We start from the raw sequence: 17,847 nt of genomic DNA, 5'->3' as shown, positions 1-17,847 counted from the left end.
GCAGAGAGAGAGGGAGACACTGAATCCAAAGCAGGCTCCAGGCTCTGAGCTGTCAGCATAGCGCCCGACACGGGGCTCGAACTCACAGACCGCGAGATCATGACCTGAGCCGAAGTCGGACATTCAACTGACTGAGCCACCCAGGTTCCCCAAGCCAGCTGGTTTTGTACAATGTGGTCTTGTACACTTCCTGTGATTGTGCCCTCCCCCGCCATGCCCCCCGTTCTCACAGTGCGCCCCCAGTCACTTTCTCTGCTTTGATTTCATGCTTTGATTCTCCTGACTTTCTGGAATTACCCAGTGTTTGGTCTACAGAGTTTCCCTTTTTTGATTTTCTTTATGGCTATGCATCTGTTTATTTTAAAAACTCATTTTCAGGGCACCGCATGGCTCAGCCGATTTAGAGTCTGACTCTTGATTTCAGCTCACGTCACGGCCTCACAGTCCTGGGTATCCAGCCCTGAGTCGGGCTGCGCACTGAGCGGCGTGGAGCCTGCTTGGGAGTCTGTCTCTGTCTCTCTCACCGCCCCTCCCTCACTCACGCTCTCTCTCATAATAAATGAATAAAAAGTAAAGAATCTGGGTCGTTTTTCTCGCACAGACTGCACACATCAGACTTCGGCACTTGTGATTCTTGCCTCGTGCATCCTGCCAGTCCCGTCGGCGGGAACATCTCCCTGTTGCTTTAGGTGGATTCTCCGCGAGGCCGTGCGTCGTGACGGCCTTGCCCTCAGACAGGGGTGGGCCCCTGCCCCGTCTGTGGAGTGCTTCTTCAGCCCCTCCCAGTCGCCCACCAGCTGTGTCGGACACTGGCTTTTCACGTCTCCGCGGTCTTCGCCTGTGCTCTGTCCTCACCAATCTGTTTACTTCTGGGGCGGGGGGGGGGGGGGGAGAACGTGCCCTGTGAACCCCTGTAGCTGTAAGCCTGCAATAACGGTGCGGTCCGGTGCAGTTCTGTTTGACAACGGAGCCTGATTGTCGTGGCCGCAGGGGTTTTGATGTGAACATGTATGCTACATGAAGCTGTTTCCGTGTCAGAATGTTTCTTCGGTGTGCACTCCTCAGAAATGGGGTTTCTCTGCCAAAAGGCATAAATGTTTTGGAGGCTCTTAATTTGCATTGTCTTCCAGACATAATTGGGTTAATTCCTAAAGTATTTTCCCTTAGACTGATAAGACTTTTAGACGAGGATTTAGGAGACCTGGGTGCTCTTTGCAACTTGCTTTGAATTCCCTGCATGACCACAGGCAACTAAACCTGATTTGGTTTCCTGTTTTGTCAAATCGCAGGTGGATGTACAGCCCTGGTTCTCTGCCCTTCAGGGGTGTTTGTGATAGTGTCCCCAGACGTTCCGGTGGTCACAGCCTGGGGGGTGCTGCTGGCATCTGGTGGGCTCCAGGTCAGGACTGCTAGTCAGCACCTTCCTCCAGGGCCCAGGATGCAGAGGGTGACCTAGCCTTGAATGCCAGTGCTGCTGAGTTTGAGAAACCTTGGATTAAGACTACCTCAATTTTCTTCAAAACTGTAATGGTAGATGTTATTATTTGCTGTATTCCTGGTGTAGGTATTCATCATGCATTCTGTGTTGTTCTGTAACTTTTTTTTTTTAACGTTTATTTTATTTTTGAGAGAGAGAGAGAGCGTGCGAGCATAAGCAGGGGAGGATCAGAGAGAGACACACACAGAATCCGAAGCAGGCTCCAGGCTCTGAGCTGTCATCACAGAGCCCGACATGGGGCTTGAACTCAGGAACTGTGAGATCATGATCTGAGCTGAAGTCGGATGCTCAACCGACTGAGCCACCCAGACGCCCCCGTAACTGTCTTTAAAGAAAATTGAAAAGCTTAATCACATACTTGTTGCTTTTCAATAAAACCAAGGTGTGTGGTGTACTGGGATTTGCTTCTCCTTGCTTGTGTTTATCAGTGCTTGAGGTTCGTGCCAGCTTCGAGAAACCCTGTGCAGGAATACAGGGACAGAAAACCCTTGCTCCGTGTTTGCAAACACACACCCAGCTGTAAGCACTGGCCAAGACACCACAGAGATCTTTAGCATCCTGAGGGTGGAACTTGGGATCCTGCTTCATGTGAATGCCGTGTCTGAGACAGAGCCTTCTCCTGCCTCTTGTCCACCAGTGTGAGTCCCTTAGTGACTCCATACTTTTGATGTGTTTGGAGACCGAAGAGAGTGTGATGTTCTGATGGGGTTGTGGAAAAAGGGTTGTGAGTTAGTGGTGTTTTTTCTTGATACTGTCTTGGTTTATTCTTGAAGGTCTCAGAGCCCTCCTAGGAGATGATACAGTTTTATTCAGCCAGGTTTCTTCGTGATACTGTGCCGTAATCTCTCCTTTTCTTACTGACAAGGCCCCAGCGGCCACTTGATTTATTTGTTAAGGTTCAGGCCTCCAGGTGGAGGCTGAACACGGGGTGGGGGGCAGCAGGTGCTGTGGGAGGCCGGTCATCGGGGCTCTGTGAGCCAGAGGGAGAATTTGCGTTTTCTTCTGACCGCAACAGGATGTCCCTAGAAGATGCAAAATGCAGAACTTTGACAAAGCCTTAGTAATTGCGAGATTTCCGTCAAATTCCATGTAAAGAGAAAAGTCTCTGAATGGTCCCTTCGAGGTCCCAGTCCTGAAGCCCCATCTCCAAGGAGACCCGTAGGCCACTGAGGGTTCTTTCCTGAACCTGGCCTCTCCGGGCACTGCTTTCCAGGAAGCATTACTGAGAACAGAGGTTCCCATTTGGATGGTGTCCTGACGCAAATCATCAAGCACGAGCATCTTTCCTGGGCCCGTTCTCCCTTTGTAGCCCACACCAGCCAGACACACGTTTCAAACCCTCTTGTGCTTAGTTCCGTGACATGAAGGAAGCCGGCAGGGAAGTACTTGGTTGCCCCTCATGGAGAGACTGAGATGAGACAGAGACCTGAGGTAGAGACGTATAATAAGCTGATGTTGCTCTCTCGTTTCAGAACACACAGCGCCGATCGGGGACGCGCCCCCTTGGATTTCAGATACAGTCTTCGTCAGCGTCAGCTTTCAGCTATGGAATCGGTAAATATTTTATTGCACTGCTATTCATCAGTTTGTTATTTTCTTTGCTTTGTAAGAAGGGGCATGAAAATCATGCTGGACTTCCACGTGGGCCTTCTCGGGCTTGATAGTGCTGGCTGGGTGTTGTGGGGCTTGTTCTGGACCTCACTCAGATGAGGGTGTCTCCGAGAAGTGGTGGTGAACTGTGGGCTGATAACCGGCACTCTGGTATCCCAGTGACATGGTTCTGTGGAGCCCAGGCTGGTAGACTGGCCCGCGAAGGGGGTTTATTTCTGTTCAGCCTCTTTATTTTCATTGATTGATTAATTGATTGATTGATTGACTGATAGAGAGTGTGAGCAGAGGAAAAGGGAGGAGGGTGGGAGGGAAAGAGGGAGAGAATCTCAGGCAGGCTCCACACTGAGCTTGGAGCCTGACATGGGCTCGATCCCACGACCCTGGGGTCATGACCGAAGCCAAAAATCAAGAGTGACGCTCACCGGACTGGGCCGCCCAGGGGCCCCTGCTCAACCTCTTTATCTAAAGTGCTCTGTGCTCAAGGGGTCTGGAGACCATCGGGACCCTGTACTGACTACTTTGTTTTGTGCTCTGTGCACATTGCATGAACACCTGGCGTGAAGAAGAGCTTTTTGATTCTGAGGATTGTTCCCACCTCTGGGGGAAGCAGTGGGGGCCTGGCTGTGCTCAGGTCTGGTGTCCTGTGTGTTTGGGCAGCTACTGGCGGTATCCCTGGAAGCTCGAGGCCAGCTCTTGGGGTTGGTGGGTAAGGAATGGGATCTTTGGCCAGGTTGCCCTGCTTACTTGCTGCTTCCTTCTGGGAACCACTGGCAAGGTTTTTGAGAGGAGGGGCAACTTTACCCCCGAAGACCCCAGGTTCAGGTCCGGTGCGGCGTCTATTGCTCCAGGACAGAGTCCCCTCCCCACCTTGGGGAGATTGTTGCGCTGGAAGGCATTTATTTCCTCTGGAGTGTAGATCGCTAAAGATTGAAAAGAAAACTCTCGGTCGATTTTCGTGTCTCATACCTACGCCAGGCATTAGTGTGTGTCTTAAAGCGAACCATCCAAAGATGTGTTAACCCATTTTGCATTGTTGTTCCTAGCAGACATGAAAGAGACCTTTCCCTCTGCGTCTTTGGTGTGGAGTGTCCTTTATCTCAGCCATCACTGAATCAGGCCTCGTGGAAGCTTCCTGGCCTGTCCCTTTGACTTGACCAAAGTATTTCCTTGGAAATGGTGATAAGGTTTGACAGCACGGGAATCTTGGATGCCCCTGAGAGTAGGCCTAGAATTGTCCTCCCTTAATCTGCAGGATGGTTAATGCTTAGAAAGAAGCCAGTGTGGCCAGTGGAGGCGTTGCTGATCAGGTGGGGTGGTGGGGTGCTTTGTAACACCCTGCGGGGGGCTCCCCAGGGTAGTTTCTCTGGGGGTGGTGGTGGTGGTGGTGGTGGTGGTGGTGGTGGTGGTGGTGTGTGTGTGTTCGTCATAGGCAGTGGGGCAGCCACGGAGAGACTAGGTCCAGGAGAGAAGGAAAAGATGAGGCAGAGGGAGAACCGAACCCACTCACACCGGGAGGCTGAGCTCTGTGTTTGTTTGAAAACTGTAATGTTGGTCTTAATTTATAACGAGGAAAAAGGAAACGTCACTTAAATTAGGCTTTTAGTAAGTCTTTGGTGATTCAAAATAATGTATTTCCTGATTAAAAGAAAACAAGTTACTAGCAACTCTTTGCCGGCAAATTCTTGGGCTGGCCCAGGGGTGTGGAGTTAATAGATGTGTTAACATTTAGAAGGTTTTCAACATAGGAAGGATTAACTTTTTTGACCATATCACAAGAATAACCCAGGGTGTCTCATGCCATTTATTACTTCCGTGAACCATAAACACTCAGGTAATATTGATTGTAATAATCTTTTAACAAAGGACTGTTTAAAGAAAAGACTAGTGTTTGGATTGAATAAAGATAAAGGTTCCTGTTAATGTGAGGCGTGTTGTGGCTGCAGGGAGGCCGGGCCACCTGTTGGGGAGTGGCCCCGCTGTGTGTGGCAGCAGGGCCAGGCCCATAGCAGTGTGCCGCTTGCTGAGGTCTGCCCTCCCTGACCATTCCTGGAATCAAAAGGCAGAATCTGAAAAACAGAATGATTATAGGCTCTCTAGTAGTTTTTCACGGTTATTCACATCAGTAATTAATTTTCATTTTGACCCCCTAAGGTCGAATATGAGCCATTTAGGTCAGGTGGGAGAAGAGGTGGGCTTGCTAAATCCCAGAGTATTTAATCCTGTGCTCTCGTCTCTGAGCATCATTTAGGCGCCCAGTTTGGATGGTTCTGGGCTGGTCCCGCCCTGAGTTGTTTCAAGCATGACTCCGTTACAGGGTCTGAGACAGCCTGTATGTGCCAGGCTGCTCTGTGACTTGGCTTTCTGCATTCAGTCCTTGGGCTCCTCCCCTGTGAAGCGGTAATGGTGACACCCATCTTAAAGATTTCTTCTGAGATTAAGTGGCCCTGTAAATGGGAATAAAACTCTATGAAAATGTAAGCTTTAAAATAATCAGATAAGTTTTTAAACCTTTGTTTAGCATAAAGCTAGTTTCAGCTGACAGCTGGTGTGATTCTTGCTTTGCTAACATCTTTCTTGGTAGAGGGTCCCTGCCTCTCCAGAGCAGGGCTCATAGCGGCTCCCACTTCACCAGGGGTAGGGGAGAGTGTGTGCACGTGAGTCAGACTTGTCTCCCGGCCCTGACCCCTGGCAGCGTGTGTAAGTTTTACACTCATGCTTGCTGTGAAACAGGAGTTCAGAATTATGTTTCCAAAAACAAAATAATTTCTGAAAGTAGCATGTTAAAATAATAAAACAAGTGTTTTTTTTTTAAAAAATATTTATTTATTTTTGGAAAAGCACAAGTTGGGGAGGGGGAGGGAGAGGGGGACAGAGGATCCAAAGTGGGCTCTGGGCTGATAGCAGCAAGCCCAGCGTGGGGCTCGAACTCACGAACCACGAGACCATGACCTGAGCCGAAGTCTGATGCTCAGTGCGTTCACTGAGCCACCCAGGTGCCCCACAGGTAGTGTTTACATGAACAGAGGTGTAGATTTTAATGGTTTATACTGTTAGTTTGAACACCTCTGAATAGAAAAAAATGGTCGCTTTGTGACTTGCTGAAACACTGAACTTGCAGGGCATAGTTTCAGGTTCCCTGGATGTGATGCTGAGCTGGGTGTCCCTGTAGGTGGTACTCAATGTGGAGAGGTGTGCATGGCTGCACGTGGCCTGTGTCCTCCAAGCACAGGGACCAGAAGTCTTGCTGATGGTAGAACCGGGTGCCCCGGTGCCGGCTGTCCGTGCACTGGCGACACCAGGGACCCCACCCGAGCAGCAGCTTGGAGGGCGCCCTCTGGACCCAGAGTACGATGCCATCCGGTATTGAAACAGAGAGAGGCTCTCGTGAGTTTGTGTGGTAGGAGTGGAAGTTCTTCTGACCTGACCGCCAACCCGATTTGCCTTGGCCGTTAGGTGCAGTTCATGGTCACAGCACAAGTGGTTGCCCGTGAGCTCTACGTGCCGCCACGGACCGTGAGCAGTGCTGGGTTGGATTTGCAGGTTGTAAGGAACTTGTAGGTCCTGATGCTAATTCATTTGAGTTTTTAACAAAGAGGTTTTGCTAGGGTTTAAAAATAGATAACAAAGCACACTTTGCTTGGAGATATGTTTAGCTAATTAATTGTGCCAGTATAATTTCCTGAATTTTTTAGTGTGATAAATTTTTATTGTGTATTTAGTTCTAGAGAATACTCTTTGACTAGGCTCCCTTCAGCTACGTAAATTAGATGTCATTAGAATTAGAATTCATTAAATGCATGTTTTTTGGTTAATATAAAAATTAACAGTGTGTCCATGCACTTTTCCCCAGAAACTTTTGCCGTCCCCACATGACAGTGCTTGCCACTGCGGGGCAAGTGCCAGCACGGAGTCCTGAGCCTTGGGCCAGGCAGGTCCCCCTCCTGGGCACCTGGCTTGAAGGCAGCCGAGTGTGGAGGCCGGGCGGGCAGAGCATGTTGACTTTGGCAGTGGGCGGCTGCCAGGGCTCTGCTCGCCGTGTGACCCGGCGTGGAAGGCTCTGCTTCCAGACACAGGTGCACTGTGCGTACACATGCGTTTTCTTCCTTGACACTGACTGCTCCGTGTTCTCTTTTGTAGCTCTGTGTCCCCTCCCCCTTCAGTCTAAGCTTGGATTTCCCGCCTTGGACCTGGGTGGAAGCTCCTGTGGGCTTGGAGGACATTCTGCTTGGGCAAGAATAGGGAAGGAGGGAAAGAAGTAAGGGAAACGAGGAAAGGTTCTTTGGAAATGAAATGACACTTGCCTTTTAAAGCTTTTGACTTTGTTACCTTTTGCTAACGGATGGTTTTGTTTCTTGGAAAAAATAAGCCCTGGGTCCCTTGTCCATCTCTGAACACCAGAAGGGAGCAGCATCGGTGTGAACCCTGGGTATTTTTGGAGGGTGGAAAGGCAGAAGGGTAATTTTGGGGGGCGGTGGGTGAAGACAGGGTTATCCTGCAGCTCTGGGCCTCTGGGGGCCGGCGGGGGCGGGGCGGGATAAGCTCGCCTGGTGGCCGCCCCAGCTGGGCAGGCATCCTGCACCTGCTCTGTGGGCCTGGCCGAGTCGCTCCCGCCGCTGCTTCTCCTGAGTCTTCTCCTCTGTCCATTTTCTTCATCTCCTGGATGCAGTCAGCCTCTTTACAGTTTGTTCTGGTTCATTTTTTGTTAGTGGGAACCAGAGTTAAACACTGCATCCTAGTGGCTGACAAGATGCTGCCTTGGAGGCAGGTGATCCCACAAGAGTGTCAGGTGGTGCTCAGGTGACCGGTCCGGTGCCTGTTTTGTGCTGACCTCGGCCCTGTAGCAGAGCAGCACGGAGCGTTGAGAAGTGCGAAGGAGATGGAGACGCCCATTGAGGTGTGACCACATTTGATTGAAGAAACCCTGTGGAGCTCCAGGGTATCCTGGCCTGGAAACACCGTGTTTTAAACTTCAGTGTTATAATTAAAACTTCCATTCACATAAAAAGCCATTTTCGTTCTTTTCAAAAGTTTGCAGTCTGGCTCACCTCCCCTGACACCGTCGGCGCCCGTTTTCTAATGTGCTTTTGCACTTTCGTGGGCAGAGCGACTTACAGGGGACCCGCGGGAATACCGGCCACAGCTCGTGGGGAAGGGACGGAGACACGGTGGGCCCCCGAGCACGCTTGTGAATGGGCCGCTGCAGCCCGCTGGCTGGTCTTCAGCCTGGGATCACGGAACCAGTCTTTGGGCCTGAGTTCCGTGGCCACAGATGTGTCTGGGGCACACAGAGGTTTGTAGGTGAGCCTGGGGCGGTGTAGCTAGAGAAACTCTATTTTGACTGGTTTTTGTAGGAAAAGCTATGATCAGGTGTGTCGGCTCACATTAAAAAAAATCCCTTTGTGTTTGAAGCCCTTTCCTCTGAGTCCCCTGTTGCCTGGCCCTGTTCTGTGGGCTGGCTCTCTGGCACCCTTCACCCAGGTCTGCTGTTCTTTGGGGTTTCTGTTCAGTCTTCCCTGGGAACCACCTCACCAGAGGCCAGGGTTGGGCTTCTGTGTCCCCCACCTGTAGAGGAATCTCACTCCAGAGCACCTGCTGACTCGCATCTCCCAGTTACCTCACTTTACGTCCTTTTTCCCCCCTACTTTTCTTGGGTTTTCCCAAGAAAATAGGTAGCATTTTCCACATTAAAAAAAAATTTTTTTTTTTAATTTATTTATCTGTCAGCACAGAGCCTGATGTGGGGCTCGAACCCACGAGCCGTGAGACTGTGACCTGAGCTGAAGTCAGACTCTCAACCGACTGAACCACCCAGGTGCCCCTCCACATTTTTTCCCTAAGATTCTAGGCCTCAAAGATGTTGAACAGTAAGTAGGGTTTTCGAGGTGCCGTAGCTGATCGGTGGCAGAGTGAGCGTTTGAGTCTCGGGTCCCTACGCGAACGCAAGAGATAGTTGTGTTAGCGTTTGACTTTAGGGAAGATAGGAGTAAGCTGGTGGCAAGGGTCAAGGTGTTGGCGTGTCCAGGAAGGGAGTAGGCCGTATGGGTTTTCTGCAGCAGCTGGCTTTCCTGGGAACCCTCTTTTAAATTTGTCCCATGGTTGTGCCACGGGCACGTTTGCTCGTATTTAACGTCTGTGCGTGGGGGGGTGGAGGGTGAAGTCTCATCACCAGCACCTGATGCTCTCAAGCCTTTGGTCCTGGGCGGAAGTGATGCACTGAAAACGGGCCAGGTCCAGAACAAGGCCCGGGAGCAGAATCAGTGAAACCTGGGTCCAGGGTGAGGCCCATTTCTAAGGGCCTCCTGCCTGTCATCCTTTTCCTTCTCTGTTGTCCAGGGACCTGTCTGCTGGGTCTGGCCTTTTCTGCCTGGTCAGGCCACTTACCAGCCTGGGTGGTGCTTTGCATGCCTTTTCCCCTTGTCTCCATTCACCTGGCAGCCTGAGACAAGTAGACTTGGAAGGCTTGCCCCTGGCATTTACACAGTGCAGCCGCGTCCTGAGGGCCGTGGCCTCGTCCGTGGAGAACCTCGTACAGGCCTGCGGTGGCCGATGCCAGTGTGAGGTTTCCTGGCCGGCAGCTCACCCAGTGTTGGTTTGCTGACTGCGTGTACCCAATACTTTTGAACCGGAACCACACCCTCAGAGCCCTGCCAGCTGGGGCCGTGGTCACACGCATGCACGTTTGTCTGGGAGTCCTTGCTGTTGGTGTCCGGGATCGACTTGAGGGGGAGTAGCACCACCGTGTGTGTCTGTAGCTGCTGGGGGACAACCATGGTTTCCCCCACACTGTTCATGAGATCCTCGTCCATGACCCATCAGTCTGGCTCTTTTTTTTTTTTTTTTTTTAATAAGTTAAATGAAGATGGAATGTTAGCCTGTGAACAAAGCCATGAATTTCTCTGCTCTTTCTGTGCTGTCAGTGGCCCAGGGGCAGGGAGGGGGGCCGGGCCAGCGGGAGAGGCACGTGGCAGTGGTCAGTCCTGCTGGGCTCTCTGAGTTTCTCCCTGCCCATCCTCTCCCTGTCCGCTCTCTCCGCGCCCCTCACCTCTCCTCTCTTTGCTGTCTGCCGCTGCCTCCCGGAGCATCTTTGTTTTGGAACTGGCACACCCCAGTGGGGCACAGCCTGGTGGGGAGCACGGCTTTGTGTGGTGTCCTCAGTTGTGCTTGGTGAGCTCAGGGGAGACACGTAGGCCCGTCTTGTTGAAGGAAGTCCTTCTCCTGATCGTTCTGTGCAGGCGTGTGCTGCATTTTGCCTGCTCCAAGTCTGCTGTCCCACTGCGCGCTGTCCTTGCCCTTTCTGTCCCCTGAGGTCCTGAGCAGCAGGGGTGCATCTGTCTCCCTCACCACAGTGTCCTTTATCCACAGCTCACGTCCTTCTGGGGGCTGTGAACTTCTGTTTCTCCTCCAGGATTGCCTGTAAGTTCAAGAGCACTCTGGGTGGTTTGTAACTGGGTTCTTTTTCCCCGCTGCAGGGAGTGCCAGGGAGGTGGTCCTGTCCCTTGTTAATAAGCGTGTGCCCCTGCCTTTGTGTGAGGCCTGGGGACAGTGCTGTGGTCATAGTGTGGGTGTAAAATGGGTCTTCCTGGAGGCTGTTCTATATGTGCTAGTCCAGAGTAAGTGGACTTCTGACTCATTGCACTAACCCCTTGCTGTGTGTTTGTAATTAAGAAACCGAAAACAAAGTGTATCACTGGATTGAGGACCTTGGTGATTATCTGGTTGAAGTTTTGCTGGAGACCAGTTGAGATTCACCATGATTCATCTAGTCTGGGGGAGGCCTGGGGGGGGGCGCACAGGAGGGCATAGCGCCCCAAGTGCCTGGGGTGTCTGGGTGGGTCCCCAGGATACCCAGTAGCGCCTTTCCTGATAAGGAGCCCCAGGCACACACCTTGCCTTGAACGTAATCGGCTCTGTCCCCAGGAAGTGTGGCAGGGAAGTCACTGCTCTATCACTAGCTGTTTTGCAAATGTGCACCACAGTGTATTTTCTCTTTATTACCTAAGTAGGGCATCTATTATAAGCTGCTGAAAATTATTTGAGGGCACAGATTCTGGGGGAAGAGCTGCTCTGGGATTCACTTAGAAATAACTGTGGGGACAGGGCGCCTGGCTGGCTCAGTTGGATGAGTGTGCAGCTCTTCATCTGGGGGTTGTGAGTTCGAGTCCCACATTGGGCGTAGAGATGACTGAAAGTAAAATCTTAAAAAAGACAATGACTGTGAGGAAATGCTAAAGGAGAGAAATTTTGTTAGGTTTTCTCTCCCGCTTTGCCCAGGTGTCACCAGGCTGTGGCAGGCGGTGTGCAGGGAAGCTCCTGCCCTTGACCGTGGCCCAGGTGCCTCCTGGAGAGGAGAAACCATTAGATGCTGCTTTCCACAAGTCCGACGTTCAGTTCTTTTAAAGCGACACGCCGCATTTCCGGTGGTCCTGCCAAGGAGCGCACGTTGCCTGCTCCAGAGAAGGGAGTGCCAGCCAGGGCCCAGCAGTGCCTTGACGTGGCACTGTCTCCACCTGGGCTGTCAGAACAGCCCTGTAGGGTCGGGACCGGGGAGCACAGCCTCCGGCCTCAGGGATGCTCGGAGCGCCTCCCACTCGGGGGAACTCTTGGGGGCAGGGCTGCATCGGCCTCAGGACAGAGCGTGGCCTGCTGTTTGCCTCCGACCCTTTAACCTGATGCTTCGTTCCCGAAGGGCCTTAGAGGGACTGCGTGCGACGGTGTGCCCCGTGTCCCGTGACATCCGAGGAGCCTCACACAGGACCAGGTGTTCTCCCTTTGGCTCCCTTCCTGGGGCCTGTGCTGTGCAGGCTCACAGGTGCCTGGGGCGTCTGTGTTCCCAAGGCTGGGGCACCGCCGGCCCATAGGTCTGTGCCGACGACTGACTTCCTAGAGGGCTCTTTTCCTCAGGTGACTGTTCCCAGCGAGCCGTGCTGCCCCCCAGTGAGGCCAGGCCGGCTGCTCCTCGCTTCTGGTCCTGTCGTGGGTCTGGCCCCTGGTGCTGCGTCCCCGCACAGCCCTGCCCCTCCCTGCCCCTTCGTGTGCCCTGCAGCGCGCACTCTCCACCCTCCCTGCAGGCTGTGGGCCTCTGTGTGTGGGTGCTTGACACTGTTGTTTGGGGAAGCACTTGTTTTCCTTTTTTCTTTTGGATCTGCAAAATTTTGTTAAGCCAGAGCTGGAGAACTTTTACAATCTCAAATCATCAAGAAAAAAAAAGATTAATCCATGTCAACGATGAGGACAGAGAATAAGTTGAACAAACCACGTCATTTTGATGGAGAAGTACTTTTTAAGCCACTATCAGCTGCCTAATCCTGGCTGAACGCTCGCTAAGTTCCACAGATGTTGAACTGGAACTGAAATGTTGTTCAGTTTACCTGTAAACCTGGGGGATTTTGGCTTCTATTGAGGCGTCTCCCCCCGGGCAGCACAGACCATCCAGGAAGTGAGGCCAGTTGGTTGGGACAGACCGGTTCTGAGTTCTCGTAGGGTCACCCTGAGACTGGCAAGTGACAGGGCCACGCGGTGATTGTTTGAAAGCGTCCCTGTGCCTGGTGCGGGTTGGCACGTGTTGGGTATTCGACAGTCTGTCGAGAGCAGAGAGAGTGAGCATGTCGGGCACGGGGCAGGGGGAGTCTTCCTGGCAGTGAGGGCTTCGCGGCAAGCGTTTTACCTCTCACACCGTGGAGCTCCAAGGATTGCTGGCGCGTTACTGGAAAAGCATCGCTGCGGTTTCCCGCCGTCCAGCTCGTCTGGGTGACGACGGGTGACGCCACGGGGTCTCTGGTTTGTGCCTCCAGCCTGCCTCGCACCCCCCACCCGGAGTGTCCCCGCGTCCAGAGAGCCCGCGCTCGGGCCCTTCACAGTTTGCCAGACCTACGTGCTCCAGGTTGTCGTGAATTTAAAACAGACCAAACGTAACTTGAGGTTGTTGCTTGGGGGGGAGGGGCTTGGGGGTGGACAGGGACTGGGGCAGGAGTGGGATTTGGGGTGAGCAGGGGCCGAGTTTCTCCTGCCCCTCCTGCATTTCTCCGCACGTCCTGCTCAGGTGTCTGCCCAGCAGTCTGAAGAGGTGTCCACCTCAGGAGACCCTCCCAGGGAGGGCAGCCCCAGGCTGTGGTCTCCCTGGAGCCCCTGCGGGCCACCTCCTGGTCCACAGACGTGCAAGGCCCTTGCCGGGACCCCTTAGGAAGCGCACTTGAGTCTGTCCTGCAGTGTGCCCACGTCCACGGCACTTAGCTTCTCTCCCGCAGACTAGACTCGCGATTCTCCACCCCGGTTTAGAACACTTGGGGTTCACTGGGGGTTTTACCTGTTTCAAGATGTCACCAGATTCTCCGTAAACAATTTTAATTGTATTCACTTGGTCACCACATAGAATGCCTTGTGGTCCTTTCTGGTCGGTTTTGGGAGTAGGCTCTGTATCCTGACTCAACACCAGGATTGCCCCTCAGGCCTCCTTGCCTTCCTGCCTGGCTGGCAGAGTGCACATCACTGGAAGGAGGGCTGGCCTGGTGCTGGTAACCAGCCTGGGCGACTTGGACTCAGTCAGCTCACTCCTCCTCGCCGCTCCCACGTAGACCTTCGTTTCCTCGTCTGTAAATTCGGAGACACCTGCGTTACAGGATTCTGGATCATTTTCATCTTGACACTCAGAGGATGTTACTGGGGCTGGGCTCACAAAAGGACGCTGTAAAATTTAAAATGGTGTCTCTTTCTTGCTGAGCAAAAAGGACGAAGTCAGAGACGTGCCTCAGCCAGAGGCCCCTAGGCTGGCTCCTTGTGTGCCTGACCTGTAGCCCGCAGGGCGCGCTCTCTGGTCTCCACACACCTCCGTCAGAGGTGGCTGCATTTCCTGTCTCTGCAGGAGCACGGGTGCAGAAAGGTCCAGCGGGTGGGGTCAGGCACACCTCCGTGGTGCCTGTGGAACAAGGCCATCTGGAGCCACCCCAAGGAGTCTGGAAGCCAGCGTTTCTTTTAAACACTCAGATTTTGTATGCGTACACCTTTTCTCTTGCCTCATCCAGGGGACAGTGTTCCCGGGCCCTGGCAGGCTGTGTGATGGAGGCGGGGCCTGGGTGGTGGCATCGCCACGCTCCTTTTGTTCCTGGGCTCTGTCCTCATGCTGTGCGGCTCAGAAACCCTTTATGTTGTAAACACAGAGAAGTCCAAAAAACTCTTGTCTGTATGTATAATAGGTATGTCTGTTAATAAAACATTTGCTTACTAACTGTACTTAAAAGCACGGATAATAAACCCACTGTATAACACGGTTTTGCTAAAACAACTACATTTTCCGAAATAAAAAGTTGGTTAAAGTAAGCAAAGAAAATGTGTAGTTGGAAGAGGGAAGAGTACTGGAATCATTTTTGACTTAATTTTGGAGATGTTCTTTGAAACGACACCCACACTCCACAGACGGCTGTCTGCATGCTGAAGGTCAGCAGTCCCGTGGAGCTCCCCTTGGCCAGGGGTGGGGGGCCGGGGGGCCGCTGCTCCTTGGAGCCCCCTGGTCTGTCCAGCCTTGTGACTGCGTCTTCCCTCGCGTTCGGTTCTGCAGCCGTGTGCGTTGGTGATGTGAGTTTGGGTTTGTGCTGAGTTAACTTCGATCTTCCAGATGCTGATGTCCTGCCTCTCATTATGTCCGAGAGTCCCTCTCGTTTCTGCAGCCGCCCCCTCCTCAGATGAGCCTGAAAGCTGTCAGAAGCTGTCTGCGCATGGGTGGGGGGTGGGGGGGGGCGCGGGGAGGGGGGCGCCAAAATTCGAACATTTGTGCATAAGTTTTGCACTGGCAGTAAATTAGGTGCTTTCCTTGTAATGGCAGGCTTGTTTTGTTATTTTCCAGACATGAGTTGCCAGATGCCACAGCAGGATAGCTGGAGTTTGCATGTCAGTCACTCTTACACATAAAACCCATGTGCCCTGGAAAAGTGTTTGTGCTGGAGACACCTGCTTGGTATACAGAAGTGCTTCCTGCATACTTCTCTGTCGCGTAGGATATAAAAACCAGAAGCATAGAGACTTGGGATCTACTGAAATTAATAAGCATTGCTTTATCCTGGAGGTTCTTCAGCAAAATTTAGACCGTCAACTTTGCATCATCAGTGCAAATATTACCCCAGCTAAAAATGCAGCGTTCTCCTGGGAGACATTTTGAAAGGGCTGCAGGGGATCTGTAGGGTCCTCGAACCACACCTTGGAAACAGCTGTCTGAAGCTGTTTGTTTGGTCTCTGTGGGAAAATACAGCTCAACAAGCCACGTCTGCCTGTGTTTGTCTATCACTGAACACTTACAGGCTTAGGAGGGTCTGGTCATGTATTTTCTCCCCACAGTACATGCGTTAGCCTACATTTTCAGAGGGCTCCTGACTCTGTGGACCCTGGGTGGTGAGCCCCTCCTGGAGCCCTCGTGGAAACGTAAAACTCTGCCCCCTTGAAATGAGGCCGTGCAGATCATCTGTCTTTGGGCACGCGCGCATGGGCCTGGCACACATCCGTGACTTGTGTGTGGCTCTCACAGAGCTCTTTTCCCTGCCTCTCTGACTGTGCCTTTGGCCGGCGCGGGCTGCGCCTGTGCACTGCCCTTCCCCGGGGCTCCCGCAGGCCCCTTGCGTGGCTCTTCCCTCCTCGGAGCCGACCCGCACCTGCTGTCCTAGACGGATTCTCTTGGGTTCCTTAAGTCATGTGCTTTCCCTCCGCTCACTTTAATCTTGTCTTTTAGGTCAACCTGGCCACTGGATTAAAAAATTTGTCTATGTTTTTCCAAATCTTGCGGATATTTAAAGATGACGTGGATTGCAATAACTTAAAATACATCATTACGTATTGCCCGTAAGAGAAATTGTTAAAGTTAGGAAGTTCTGTGTACTCCACGTATATCGGTCTCTCTAAAAACTCCTGTCTCTGAATTGGCTGCGATGAGGCCGTGAATCAGACTTTCCATCGATGCTGGAGCTGATCTGCCTTAATTGGGAAGAAGGACCCTGGACCTTTTAGTCAGTACCTCAATAACTTCCTGTTTTTGACTTTTTAGGCCAATTATTCTGAACTGTGATGTCAAATCCTGTACATATCTTCAAAATATGATTTCCATATAGGAAACGATCTTTTTCGGGTTTTTCCATATAGGAAAAGACTTTTTCTGTCAGAGGCATTTTTGTGTTGGCAAGAGTTCGTTGGTGGTTGAGAGCGGTGTGGCGGGCTTGGCGGGGTTGGGGCCCTCTGTTTTCCTTGACCCGGAAGCCCGGGTGGGGTTGTAGTCTTAGAATGTGGCCGCGTCGTGGGGTGGACCAGGGGGCCTGCTGTCCTGCAAGGACCCTTGAGCCCCTCCTCTCCGCGCTGGATTGTGCGCAAGGCTGCCGAGCGCCTGGCGGGAGCGTGCTGCGCGTCGGGACGTGGTGAAAGGGGCCGCGGAGCAGCGTCCCTGGGAGTTGCCAGCCTCGTCGGAGATGCACAATCAGAGCTGTGGGTCAGGACCCACTTCCCTTTTTGACAAACGGAGTTTGTGCTTTTCTTATTTGTAGCCCTCAGAATTAAATGCGTCTCTGTTTAGAGAACTTTCTTTGTGATTCCTCTTAGGCATCAGTTTTTTTGTACACATAAAAATGGAACTTCTCGTTGACGTATTTCCTCCTGTTGAGTAAATATGTAGCCTCTGGTAGTGCGAGATGCCGTGTAAAAGCTGGCCAGGTCTCCAGGTGTGGAATGTGTTACCCAGAGTGCTCGCCGAGTGCCGGACCAGGAGGCGTCCTGAAGGGGGCTGGACAGGAGCATATGTTACAAGAGGGCTGTGGGTCAGGGAGCCCGGGAGGCAGGCACAAGTCTCTGACTCCATGGCTGCTCGGGGACCGAGGGCCTGAGGGAGGGCCTCCCAGAATGTGGGCTTGGAAGGAGGGCAAGCAGATGCTGAGGTATGGTCACAGAAGGACAGTGGCGTCCCTTGGAGACAGGAGACACGGAAAGGAGGAGATGGTTGGAGAAGCTGTGGTTTGGGCACTATGGAGTTGAGACGCCTGTGGGAAAAGGGGCCCTGGCAAGGGGTGTCCAGGGTTTGTGAGACCATTCGGGACCGGATGTGTGCAGGTGCGTGTGTGGGCGCGTGTGCACACAGGGAGCAGGGGCAGGAAAATGAAGCGGGATTGGTTTATGACAGAACAAACCATCAGACTCACCCTAGCATAACGTAATAATCTCAGCAAGCAGATTTGATGTTTTTCTTTAAGAAATTAAAAGAAAGGTATAGAAGTAATTTCTCCTGCCATCATAGATTCTTTGAACAGATAACGTGTCAGGATTCTAGGTCATTTCCTGTTTTGGGAAATGAGATGCCTGTGTTCTAATCTGCACATTATTACATGTGTAAACCTCGTAATAAGTGTAGCTCATACAGTCTTCGTGTTATTTTTCCCTATGCAATTTTAGGGTTTTCAAATAGTCTGAAGAAGCAAGAGCAAAGGTGTCTTTCAGACTGAAGCCCACTCCGAAGAATCCAAGAGTCACGTTTAATTTCCAAATATTTGTGGTGAGGCTTTAGTTTGAAACCCTATTTCGTAGTTGTTTTTGTTTGTTTCAACTCGAAACAGGCCTTTCTTCTTTGTGGGCCGTGCCACCCCACCTCCTGTAAAGTTGACTTCCTTCCGGGGGTGGGGGCGAGAGGGATGGGCTACACAAGGACAGAACAAGTGAACCCAAACGGAAGGTGTCCCCAGGCTTCTCCTTGGCTGTAGCAGAGCTGAGTGAATTCAGAC

At 52.2% G+C, this 17,847-nt stretch overlaps 1 protein-coding gene across 19 annotated transcripts in view; it reads left to right on the top strand.

Annotated features, from left to right (window-relative positions):
- The window catches only part of ANKRD11 (ankyrin repeat domain containing 11), a 183,172-nt gene that overhangs the window by 68,204 nt on the left and 97,121 nt on the right, over window positions 1-17,847 (top strand). For 15 of the 19 annotated variants that reach the window (XM_058708040.1, XM_058708039.1, XM_058708041.1 and 12 more), the window contains exon 2: window positions 2,971-3,052. The exons of 1 other annotated variant lie outside the window; for it this stretch is intronic. The gene's annotated coding sequence lies outside the window, so the exon portion shown is untranslated. Of the gene's footprint in view, window positions 1-1,919; window positions 2,137-2,970; window positions 3,053-17,847 lie in introns of those variants that run through there. 3 more of the 19 variants (XM_058708021.1, XM_058708034.1, XM_058708035.1) reach the window with 1 other exon arrangement.

This window comes from Neofelis nebulosa, chromosome 17 (assembly GCF_028018385.1).
Source record: "Neofelis nebulosa isolate mNeoNeb1 chromosome 17, mNeoNeb1.pri, whole genome shotgun sequence".
NCBI lineage: Eukaryota > Metazoa > Chordata > Mammalia > Carnivora > Felidae > Neofelis > Neofelis nebulosa.
This window is presented reverse-complemented; position numbering and strand designations above follow the sequence as displayed.